Source organism: Elaeis guineensis, chromosome 11, assembly GCF_000442705.2.
Source record: "Elaeis guineensis isolate ETL-2024a chromosome 11, EG11, whole genome shotgun sequence".
Classification (NCBI taxonomy): domain Eukaryota; kingdom Viridiplantae; phylum Streptophyta; class Magnoliopsida; order Arecales; family Arecaceae; genus Elaeis; species Elaeis guineensis.
In genome coordinates, this window is record NC_026003.2 from 24639578 (window position 1) to 24650437 (window position 10860).

Sequence of the window (10860 nt, forward strand, 5' to 3'; positions counted from 1 at the left end):
AGCCCCTTCCTAACCACCTTGGTTGGCACACATGGTGAGAGAATAGCTAAAAAATATGGCTAAGTGGATCAAATCAGATTTGGTTCAGATTTGAATTCAATTTGAATCCAATTCAAATTCGATTCAAACCAATTTCAAAAAAGACTGCTGATCCTAATCTAATTAGGATTCTTGTCCAAGTCCAACTTGATAAATTAACCCAATCAAGCCTTAATAAAATTAAGTTCAATTAAATTAGATCTAATCTAAAGTGATTAGGACTCAAATCGAATCTCTCATAATTGTTTGAATCATTGATTTGATTTAATTCATCCCTGAAATTAAACCCATATCTCATACACGTGCTAGCTAGACATAGTCAGTGTTTAATTCGTATGACCTATAACTTAATTCTTAATTAAGTTAATTTACATGTTCAAGGGTGCTTTTTGGCTCTCAAGGATGCTTTTTGCCTCCTTTCTTATTTCCCTCGCCTTATCGATGGATGACTGCTGCTTCCTTGGCCTATACATACTTCAGAGCATGGGTGAGAAGGTTGGCATAGTCTTTCGAGAAGCTCTTGTCGAGGGAGAAGAGAAAATGGTGGCTTCGAAGTCCCTCTTCAGAGCCACACCACAATCTCCTTATTGAGATTGCAGACTTTCAACATGGTCATGTTGAAGTAAGCCACATAGTCATATAGTGACTCCTCTCCTTACTGGATGGAGAAGAGGCAGTCAGAGTTCATTGGTCAAGGGCAGTTACTACCAAACTATGTGATGAACTGCTTGTCAAGCTGCTTGAAGGAGTAGATAGTTCCCGATTGGAGATTGAAGTATTAGCTCATGTTGAATTCCTGAGCATGGTCGGGAAGGAAAAATAGAGGATGGAATCCAAGGCCTCCTGAAGCATCATAATAACTTTGTAGCCCTCGAGATGGTCCAACGGATCCAAGGACCCATCAAAGGGCTCCACTGATGGCATCTTGAATCGAGGTGGAATCAGATCCTCTAGTATTCTTTGGGATCCTCTTCTTGGTACAACTTGAGCCTTTACTTGATCTTTCAAACCTTCTATTTGAGGTTATCCTGGCTTCGAGATATCTTAGGGTACTAAGAGTATCCCAGAACTGAATCTTCTCTCGAGGACTCAGAGACCTGATGCCATCAATCCACTCCTTCATAGCTTTTTTAAGGTGAGATAGACCAACAGATGGCTAACTTTGAATGATGAGAGCACTATCGAGGGCCTCTCCAGGCTCCTAGAGTGGGACCGATGACTGCACTATGATGGAGCAACTGACTCCCATTGATTTTGCTTTCGTATTGTCTGCTAGAGCTGCTGGATAACTGTGATCAGTGCTTGGACCTGCTGGACCCGGGCATTAAATTATTAAGGGTCCACTATCATGGCGGGTGGAGTTGGATCCACCATCGAAGGTTTTGAATTCCATTGGCTCCACCGAGATGACTAGTGGTGAGAGGCAGTGGGGGTGTCTTGCATCAAACTTGTCACCATCTTCTTCCTCTTTTCTTCAAAAAGTGGGCTTTAATTATACCCTTCCTCTAATACCAATCTATTGCTGTAAGTCTCTAAATTGACGTCGGCAGCCTATCGATATGAAGCTTGGATCTAATTGATGTGGTGCTTCCTCCCAGATGAACCTACTATGGGTGTGCTTGCTCATTTATCTTAGAATCCTTTGGTTACCTCTTTATATAAAGATGGAGCTATAGGCTATTATGCCTAAATCCAATAAGCCATTTCATTATAATGGGCTAGGATGCTAGGCCTTATCTAGTAGGCCGTTAGGATAGAGAATCCATCCACTCACCTACAAATCATGATTGTTAGTCATTGGTGCCAGTTGTAGATTCCATCTATGCTCCAGAAGTCATCGGGAGGTTCTAGCTGGTTGACCTTGTTGTGGAGGTGGCCTGTGGCTTGAGGTTGGCAAAGCACTGAAGTGTCACCTCAATTTGAATCCAAAGGTGAGTGAGCATAAATGAGGTCATAATCATCAAGGCAACGCTATCCATTATCAAAGACGGTTTTCGATGAGCGAGAGTTCATATTTATTGGATCGGTGTTCTTTTGATGATGAGGTCAGCTGTCATGCGGGGTCATTGGCTTGTACTATCTCCCCTTGGGTTAGACCTATGATATGGTTTAAATCACCGCAGTCTCAAGTCGAAGTGCCCCAATTGGCGAAAAATCATTCACCTAAATGACTCATACCCCAACAATCACAAAGACATATTACCAGTTACCAAGCACACAATTGATAGTACTGACCAAAAGTTTCTAGCTCTAAGAGGATTCAAATCCCAGATTAGTTTCTGGATGTGTAAGGATCCATGTTGCCTATCCTTTCAAAAAATAGAATAAAATAAAATATAAAAGAAGAATGCAACAAAGAAGCCAAAGCAGATTCGCTCCTTAACCATGTCTACACCCAACTTATCATCATCACAGATCTTGTCTCGCATCCCAGAAATTAGTCATTTTGGATGTCAAGAATTAGTTCAAAGTCTCAATACAATATCATTTGGGTTGTGAAGGTTTTCAGTTAGCACTAGAATGCCAAGAATGCTATGTTTAACCGAATGGTATCATTTTTATTCATGTCTTGGGTGATTTTAATAACTTTGCTATACTTAGAAGAGTGGACATTATCAAGATTTAAATATCAAAGACTTGAGAATTAATTACAAAGCTTAGTGGGCTCTAAGTGTACTATTTTTTCATTATTTTCTTATTTATCCCTCTCTATTTCTTCCATCACCCCTAGTCATTGGATACATTTTTGTCATTGAAGCATCGGAATCTTATTAACCTCCCAATACTAGAATAATAGCAAACGCAATGTCATCAACACCATGCTAGCCAACTTTGTACTTTATAGCATCCAATGAATGATGCACCCTAATGCTACTATTGCCAGGCCTCATATGACAGAACAAGTTAGTTAGATGATTGCATCACGTTGAAGCATGCAGATCATTGTGTTGCTTCAACATATTACTATCCTCATTGATCAAGCAAACACACTTGTTACAATTTATTGTTTTAGTTGAGATCCTTCCAAACCACATATTGGAAGGTACCAAATCTTCTTTACTTAACCAAAATGTATGTATTATTTGCATTCTATTCAAAGGTACCATATCTAATGTTCTTTGCAATACCACACATAATATATGTATTATTTAGCAAGGTCCAGTTGGAACCCACTAATATGTACATCATATTATTGATGGATATTCTAAACAAACTAGGAAAATAGACAACTCTGGATGCCACTATTCATGAACTTGCACACACTTGTGTACACAAATATACATGCTGTTAGAAAATGCTATTACATGAAGATCCGGTATGCATATAGAGATTTTAAAATTTTAAATACACAGTGACAGAAAAGTTTAAAAAATTTTCAACATCGTTCTAAAACAACCATGTAACATAATGACTATCGTTATGGCAGGACAACTTTATGTCAGAATAATATTAAAATAAATATCTAATTAAATTTAATTGATAAATATATTAAATATGATATAAAAAGTATTATAATTTATGCTATTTAATTTTTATTATTTTATATTTGATACTTTTTATATTTTTTTTCAAGAATTGTCGAGGTTTAATTATACACCAATTACAAGATCAAGACTAAGCTTGAATTCAAACTGATTAGGTGCACATCTCAACTCAAATTAAAGATCCAAATTCAAGGAAATGGGACCCATGCCTGTGTGGACGCGGGCGCGGAAGCGGACACTACGCGCACGTGGAGGGCCTGTGAGGACGCGCGGGACTTGGGTGTGGCATGGCATGGCTGGGCGTGTGCTAGGCTTGGCTTGGGCTCCTTCACACGGACTTAGGGGACTTGGGTACATGGTGCGGCATTAACGTAAAGAAGGAAGGCATGGGCTGCGGTTTGAAGGCTTAATCGGGTGCAAGCATGGGAAAGTGGGACTGATTTGAAAATGGAGAGGGCCTCTGTGCGTGATGACGAGCGGAACAACGCGTGGCTTCACGCGGCTTGACGCGCGACAGGAGCGAATGTGGTATGGGTGCAGGCAGCTGAGAGGCTTCATGCGGAGGCAAAAAACGGCAAGCGGTAGCGTGCGAGATTAGACAGAAATTTGCTATAAAAATTTTGATTACCTTTTTTTGAATCTCATATCTAAAAAATATAAAAATTTTCTGTCTCTCTATCCCTATAAAAATTTTCTATACTTTCATTTTAAAAATCAGCCTGAAATCCAAAAAATTCGTCTAGAGCCTTGCATAGAGAGAGAGAAAGAGATTACTCCGTAAACAACTAGGCTAGTAGTCTCGAGAGGGAAGAAGAATTTTTGTAACGACATAGAGTAAGTTATATTGTTCTAAACCATTCTTATATTTTTTTTATGTAATAAAGATTATACTTTTTATTATTGAATTGTCATGAGTCCTTTATTTGCTCTCTTATATTTTTTTTTATGCTTTCCTGTTAAATTAAGATTAGGAACAACTCTTACTTTTCGGAGATACACCATGATCTATGGATACGGAGTATGCCGAGGAAAGAAGAGTTGCTTACCTAATACTTTTTAGAGACGCATCGTGATCTACAGATACGGAGCATGCCAAGGAAAGATAGGTATTTTTCTAAGATTAATTGTAATTATTTTAAAAGAGATCCAACTCTATTTAGTACAAACTTAATTCATAACCCTTGAAATCTTTGTTTTCTAATTGCTCCAATTTTAGGATGGTTTATTTTCTAAGTCAAAACAAATATTCTTTCTTCCGCAATCGCAATTTAGCCCTAGGTCCTTGAGGATACAATCTCGACTCACCCTACTTATGTAATGAGTAGAGTTATTTTTGTGCTATCAACGACTACACATCAAATTTTGATGCCGCTGCTGAAGACCTAGGTACATTATTTTTTTAAAAAAAATTAAAAAAATAAACTAATTTAATTTAATTATAATTGGGTGCTAATCACAAAGCTTGGACATCTTGGTTTGATGCATATCATCTCCGTAATATATTTTAAGACATAACCCATTAATCAACATAAAGTAGGGATTTGATCACCCTTCCTTGACCCACAACCACCACCCTTCATCTTGCATACCCAAGCCTCTAATTTAAAATTAATTAGACATCAGCCTAGAAATTTTGAGCTCAATAGGATAAGAAAGCCCTAGAGTTGGATCAGATTTAGATTAGTTAATTGCTTGGTGTCTAAGGCAAATGGTTCAGGAACTTTGATCCTGAAGAAAAGTGGTTCTCTAATTAAGGAATATTATGAAAGTACAAAAAATCTTCCATCAATCTTACACTTATGTGGCTAAGTCAGTTAGTCAGTCTTGGACTTGGAGTACTTAAAGACGATCTTAGAAGTTGGAGCTATCTAGATCTACATTAATGATGTGCTCTTATCGTGAAAGTGATTAAAAATAAAAATTAACTGATTACTGCTCCGTAGAACAGATGAATCGGGTCAAATCCTTAAGGATCTAGGACGATTGTTTTAAAAAAAAATAAAAGAATTTAAAATATTTTGATTGAGGACTTCTAAAAACTAATCAACAAGATAATTTAATTGAAAAAATAATTAAACTTAGCACATCTCAGAGATTAAGAATCCATTCTTCTTGTTAACAGATTTTGATGTTTATTTATACAAGGATTTGTGATTAATTGGTTTTTGAGTGTAACCTATCTCTATCTGAGTACGAACCGCATCCCACAGATCATGATCCATCCCTTTATGAGCATAGATTATCCCAAATCCATATAAAAGAAAATAAATTAACTTTAAGATAATCTATCCCCTATTCAAGCACAAATCGTATCTTGTCAAGATCACGGTGCATCTTCTTGGAGAACAAATTGTTAAAAGTCTAATTTTTTCAAAAAAATACAACACAGGCATAATTAAGGAGAAAAAAATTTTATTATCATTACATAAAATAAATACATAAGATGGAGAAAAGAAAAATAAATTTGTAACATGAAGAACTTCATCTCCTCCTCGAGATGGAGGAGCCTTAGCCACACATCTACTTTCTCTGCCTCTCAAATCCTAAAATAAAAGAAATCTAATTTTTTTAGATGGCTGCTCGATCCATCAGCCCCTTTGATTCCCACGGCAAGCCTTTAAATAGATGCTGAAATGGGTTGAAACAGAGTCGCAATCAAAGTTTTAATTGTATTCAAATGCCTCAACCTACGCCCGCCATTCGATCGAGATCAAACGGCCCAAATCCCACTCAAAACAAGCCTAAATCAGGTCGGCAGCCTTCCCAACCATCCGATCCTTTCTCAGATTAAATCGTGACCATCAGATTGCACTTTTAAATCCTTTAGAACTCTTCTCTCAACCAAAATCGCCTCAACCATTGAATCAAACCCCTAGATGGCTTTGGACAATTGGATCGCGCAAGCTTTGTGGGCCACCACCATTGGATATGGGAGAGCAGAACTATGGCCATCTGATGCGGTGTTCTGGAGCCTTTCAGCCATTTGATGGTGCACAAACGAACCCATCCACCATGAACCCCGATAATGGACCAGTCCTATGCCCATGGACCGATGTGGACTGCTTAGGCAGGTTCTGGGCGTGCACTGCTGTGGATCGACGGTCAAATGGGCTAGCCCACTAGATTTTTCTGGTTTTTTTTTATTTTTTCATTTTTTTTTCTTTTGGGTCTTCATTCAGGGTTGAAATTGAGTCCTGATTTGAGTCCAATTTGAGTCCTATTAACCAGCAAATCAAGCTCTTTGTATTGATGAGAATCTTTTTTGCAAAACACAAGCAAAAGCATCAATTCTTAAGGAATAAAAGTCAATTAATAAAGTTTTGATACTTTTATTGAGATTTTTATTGTACTTATCACACCCCCCAACTTGATCTTTGCTCGTCCTTGAGTAAAGAAAGAATTTAGTATTAAGTACCGTTTAGCTTAGAGTTTCAAGTTTTACCGAGCAATTTTCAAAAGGACCATGATGTATAATGAGGTATATCATTGGGGTATTAGTACTTAACTAATATGATAATTAAGTGAAGAATATTAAACCTTTCTAAACTCTTTCTAAATTGCCCCCCCTACTTTTATCTCTAAATCATTTACCTTCACATAGGTGAGTGTATTATTATTTTCGTTCTTCATTTAGTATAAAAGCATCTTCACATTGCCCACCTTTTGACGTGAACCACAATATTTACTTAGGTGAAGGGGCCCAGTTACTCGATTGGAGATCAATATTTAGATTTTTTTTTTTTTAATGTTGTACTGCTATTGAGTGTCTAACCCATGTGGCTTTCTATCTAACTCATGTAGTGAGTTTTCAGCCAATGACTTTCAAACCAGTTGGCTTTAAGGCACTAGGTATAAAATACTCCTCAGACTTATTTGCTCGAATCAAACAGGCTATGAATTAAGACTAGCTTTACAATGAGCTTCTTTATTCTTCTCATTTTTCGATGTAAATCTCAATGCTTGCTTAGGCAAAGGAGCCGGTTACTTGGTGAGAAGTACTTAAACATTATTTTATTTTCATATTTTTTTATTATATATGAAGAAATATATAGTTACTCTACACTAGCCCATAAGACGTAAATTCTTCTTTGATAAAGGTAGGAGAAATTTAGAAGTGCTCATAGAAAAATTGTTTATATTCTAGACTTAACTCTTTATTGGATTTTCTTAATACTTGATCCCTCGATGTCTCACAAACTCTTTAATCTGTGCATCAATTTACTTTTTAAAAAAATTTACTTAGTTCAGCTTGATTCTTTAAGCATAATCGGATGCCTAAATACTAAATACTAAGTTACTCGAGGACTTTAAATTTTTAATTTACCCTCATCCCCCAACTTAATTTCTATTATCCTCAATAGAGTAAGGGAAAATAGAATAAAGACACATAAATAAAATAAAAAGAGATGCCACCTAGACTAAGTGTACTCATTCATTGATAGGTGCTTCCATATAGAGCAGTCCATTATTTCTAAAAAATAAAAATCACTAAAGCAAAGGTTAGAGAAAATAAAATGTTTGGATTGCCTCCAAAATAGTGCTAAGTTTAATGTCTTCAGCAGACGTCTCATAATTCTTATCCTATTCCTGTCCAAATCTTAACATGGGTCTGTAGTTTTTTACGTGATTCGGGCTCTTCCTCAGAATATATATTTCCTTTGTGGAACCATGGCATGACTCATCCCCCTAGTAGTAATACCTGGCTCTTTCATTTTTATCCTGATAAGGTTAACCCTTTAGTTATCTAATATAGGGTAATTGATTTCTTGGCCTAACTATTTTGTTAATTCATTTCTATCTGCCCCCCACATATTAGAGTTTAGTTTCCTCTGCACGTCCCTATAAGGTTTATCATTTGGCTCACAATAAATGCAGAGAGAGGAGTCAATGCCTTTCATACCGGCAATGGTTTGCTCGATGACTACCTTATATTCTTGTAGGGCACCCATAAGTTGGGTTTCCTGGTCACAGGTCAAGTCCGATGCAATGATCATCAAAATTAGGTCATTGGGTTCTAAAAATACATACCTAAATGTGACAGGAAGTGGCTTCAATTCTAATTTGGGTGCTCCCCCCAATTGATGGTTCATAATCACTATCATGAGTCAAGTTCACACCAATGGGTTGGTCCAATTCATTTTCTAGATGGAAAATCAGTTGCTCAGATTGTAGGATGTTAACTATCTTTATTTGGTTGACCTAATTTTTTGTTGGGCACTCGGACCATTTTGGGCTCTAGGGGTATCCTCAGTTCTCTCTTCCTCTTCCTCATCGATGGCAGTGACTAACTACCCTACTTGCATTTTTATATGGGCTAATGCTTGGGTGTTTGGATTTAAAAATTGGCTCAGGTCTGCATAAAGTTAGTATGTGACTTAATCTAGTCTTCTAAGCTTTTCTCTAGTGAATTGAGCCTTTGGTCATCTTCAAACTCCCTCATTAATATATATGCATCTTCATTTCTGATGAATTGAGGAAGCATGTTGAAGGTTTGGAGTTTGAAGATAAGTTATATTGTCTGGGGTGATCTAATGTAGATAAGTTAAGCCCAGCTAGTTGGGTACTAATAATCCTTAAGACTTAGGGGTTTATGATTGAAATCACTCATCGTGACTTAAGGACTACTAGACTTGATGTAAGGTTCAGAGTGGTTCTACTAATTATCTAGACTTCCTGTTCTAAAAAGAAAGTTAATTTTTTTTTTTTTATTTTTTTATATATATAGGAGAGAAAGAAAGAAGGAGAAGAAGAAGAGGTTTAGAGATGAGAGTCCTAAAGAGTTCTAGATCTGACCTATAGATGATAGATGAGAGTATGTTTTAATTAAGATTAAATTGTAAGAACAAACAAGTTAGCACAAAATATACTCTCTATCCTAGGGTTAATTTAGATCTAGATAGCTCATAACTATTTCAAGACTGCCTTCGAGCACTCCAAGTCCAATACTAACTAACTGACTTGGCTAAATAAGTATAACAGGTGGGAGGTCCTCTACTTATTGTTTTTCTTAGATGCCAACTGAGTTGGTCAGGTCAGACAATGGAATCAATTGAAAATTGCCTTCTTAAACTACTTGCTTTAGACATCGAGCAATTAATCAATTCGAACTCAGTCCAACTCTAGAGCTTTCTTATCTTGTTGACCTTGAATATCCTAGAGCCAACGTCTAATTAATTTTAATTTAAAGACTTGGGTCAATATAATATGAAGGTTGGTGGTTTTTGGGCTAAGGATGATCAAATCCCCATCTTATCTTATTTAATTGGGTTAAGTATCCTTAAATCAATTATGTAGAGATGCAATGCAAACACACTAGATGTCCAATACAAGTAAAAAACTTTTAAGGTTTAATTATTTTTTCTAAATTAATTAAGTATTATGAGGTGTAGGGTTTGTTTCTTTATGTGTTAGATTATGTAAAGCAAGAAAAGTAACAGATAGATTTTAATTAAGTTAATTAGATTTAAGTAAATTTAGAGAATCTAACTAATTAAGAAGTAAATTATGCTAAGATTAAAAGGTAACTATATCTTCTACAAATAAAACAAGCACTCAAATCTACTTTAAATGTAGTAAATTATTTTAAGTTATAAAAAATAATAAATCACTATATTATAGGAAGCAAATTTTTTTTTTAAGTACTCTAACTAGAAAGTAGTAAATCTACCACATATGAAAAGTAATATAAGGTAATAATTTTAAAAAGAATAAATAAAACTAAATTTATAATTAGAATAAAGTGGTAAATAATTTTTTTTAATTTTTATTTTTTTTTAAATAATCATGCTTAGATCTCCGACAACGGTACCAAAATTTGATGCACTCTTGTCGCGAGAGAGATCAAAGATAAAAATTAACCGACTACTACTCCATAAAATAGGATGAGTCAGATCGCATCCTCAGAGATCTAAGATAATTATTTTATGAAAAAAACAAAAAAATATAGAAATATTTTGATTGAGGACTTCTAAAAACTAATCAACAGGATAATTTAATTAAAAAATAATTAAACTTAACACATCTTAGGGATTAAGAATCCATTCTTCTTGTTAACATATTTTGGTATTTATTTATGCAAGGACTTGTGATTAATTAGTTTTTGAGTATAACCTATCTCTATCTAAGAACGAATCGTATCTCACAGATCACGATCCATCCCTTTATGAGCATAGATTATCCTAAATCCATATAAAAAAAATAAATTAACTTTAAGACAATCTATCCCCTATTCAAGCACGAACCGTATCTTGTCAGGATCAATGACGCATCTTCTCAGAGAACAAATTGTTAAAAGTCTAATTTATTCAACCAAACATAGTACAGGCATAATTAAGGA